The following is a 2,730-nucleotide window of genomic DNA, read 5'->3' on the forward strand; positions in this document are numbered from 1 at the left end:
TNNNTNNNNCCCCCCACCCCTGCTCCCCTACCCACCCACTCCCACTACTTGGCCCAGGCCTTCCCTTGTGCTGGCAACCCCATTCTTGAGGCTAGTTGTAGCAGAATTTAGCAGAGCCACTGTATCTGGCATGGATTCCAGAGCGATGGCACCCAAGCTTTGAGGCAGCCTTTTCATGATTTTTATCTGAGGTTCTTATGAGGTTGTTCTTCCAAAGTATTCTAGAGGCTTTTTATAACTTGATCCCTGAGACATACCTGGCAAACTGGAGAATTGCTTAGGTAACGATTCCTTCAGACAACGCCCAGATCAGACAGAGGTTTCGGTATTCAGAAATCCACTTGTTAAAAGCGTTTTGTATAACCGTGAAAAAAGCAGTTCTCTGAAGCTGCTGGCCTGAGAGGTTGATCCTCCTACTGCTGAGAAGCCTAAGTACATCCCTTGCTCGCTCTCTCTCTCTCTCTCTCTCTTTCTCTCTCTCTCCCTCTCTCTCTCTCTCTCATATCAATTGTCCTACATAACCCAGAACGTCGAAGCAATCCCTGTAAGACGTCACACATCTGCGCGTTATTTCCACAGGGACTATGATGATTTTCTTTATACCGTTCCACTTTTAGGATAGTATAGGTGATGGCAGAGTAAGCACAGTATTTCTGCATTATTTCTGAATATTTCTCAAGCACCAACTCTATTAAAAGAAAAAAAAAAAAGACCATAACTCTGTCAATAAAACAAGCAAAGAGAAAGGAAGTCTGAGAGCTGAGATGTGAGGTAGGTAGTAGACGAGAGAGGCCTGGAGAGCGGAGATGAAATGTTAATTGAGATGAGAGGGAGAACTCTGCTTCTGGTTTCTCTTGTCCTCCCCTTCCCCTCCCCTTCCTCTTCTAACACCATGTCTACCACCACTGACAACAGCATTTCTTTCCTGCAGGAACACATCACCAGACCAGTAAATCTTCCTCATCCCGGCTTCTCATCACAGTTATACAGGCCCCGTGATTGAGGGTCCTGTCAACAGGCCCCAGGTCTTGGATTTGGACTATGGATTCTGCTTCTACAACTCATGATGCCTGACCTTAGTTGTCAACTTCACTACATCTGGAATCAACTAAAACCCAAAGCAGCTGGGTGTGCTTATAAGTGATGTTTCCTTATCGGGTCATTTGAGGTGAGAAGGCTAATCCTAAATCGTCACGCATTCTGGTGGCAGGCTGTGTAAAAGCACATGCATAAGGGAGCTATTGCCTTTTGCCTCCCTGCCCTCACTCTGACTGGCAAGTTCTTTAATCCTGTTTCTGAATCACCCCTTCGCTGGTATAATAGCCTACTTCTTCAGAATCCGACATAGACTAAAGAATGGCACGCTAGGAATTCTCAGAACTTTAGCACCAAATTGGGACTGCTGAGACATCTAGTCTCATGGACTGAACCAGATCCTTGGCCTTTCTGTCAGAAGATGGACATTATTGAACTGCTGAGACCACAACCTGTGTGTCTATGTCTTTGTGTATGTGTGTGTGTGTGTGTGCGCGTGCACACACACACACGTACATATGTGTGCACACATGTGCATACATATCCATTTGTGTGCATGTGTGCATGTGCACACGCATGTGAATATGTATTCATTCTATCAGTTTTATTCCTTTAGAGAATAGATGACAACTGTAGATGTAGGGTCCTGGTAAACTTGATCCTTCTTTATTCGCCCAATGGTCTGCACCTTACAGGACAAAGCTGGAGTTTGGGAGAAAACCTAAGTTCTCACATCAGTGTTTGCCAGGATTGCTTCAGAGCATGTCCATTGCTAAATGTTACTGTTCATTCTGGAGCCGTGTTCTTGGGATAGAAGAGTAGCTTTACTATGTACGAGCTGCGTGGCACTGGAGAAGTTACTTTAACCTCTTTTCCCACTATCATCCTTGAGGTATAATGATCTTTACTGCTGGCATTCAATGAGGTAACCTTTCTTTATAAGCTAGCTTCATGCTCAGCATCGATATGAAATTATTACAAGAATTAAATATAATACATATATAGTAAAATATATTATGCCTTTGGGGACTGATGCCAGCATACACAAACAAAATATAAATATTTGCTTAAAAGAATTGCTTTCATTCATTCAGATCATTTGCTCGAGAAAAGTGAATTTAACACATACTAAGTACCAGGGAGTGTACAAAACGAACTCTACCCCATGTTCATGGAGCTGACATTCAAGTTGGGAAATACAATAAACAACATAGGATGCTAGGAAACACAACAGAGACATGAGATTATTGGCGGTAGAGCTTGGATGTTAGACTAACAGTTCTGTGGATTAAAAGCTTTGAAGAACGTGAGGGTTCGAGTCTCTAGGAAAGTCTAGGGTAGTCAGAAAAATACCAAAAATGTTGGAGCTGTTTATCCAGCCATCTCAGCACAGGATGCAATTCATAGTCACCTTGAAAAGACCGAGTATCCTGCAAACAATTTTGCTTCTTAAGAGCCTATCAGTCCCAATAAAGCTTGACTTGTGAGGTGAGGGGCTGAAATCCCACTTCAGTTTGCAGGCAGGCCTATGTATGAAGCGCACTGATCTTGAGGTAATAGCATGCCTGGTGTGTCTAGGAACACAAAGGTCAGAATGGCTGAGCATAGGTGTGGGGGATAGAGCTAGGGAATGTATACAGGCAGATGTTAGAGACTCCTTTTTTTTTTTTTTTTTTTTTTTTTTTTTTTTTTTTT

This window comes from Mus pahari, chromosome 5, assembly GCF_900095145.1.
Source record: "Mus pahari chromosome 5, PAHARI_EIJ_v1.1, whole genome shotgun sequence".
Classification (NCBI taxonomy): domain Eukaryota; kingdom Metazoa; phylum Chordata; class Mammalia; order Rodentia; family Muridae; genus Mus; species Mus pahari.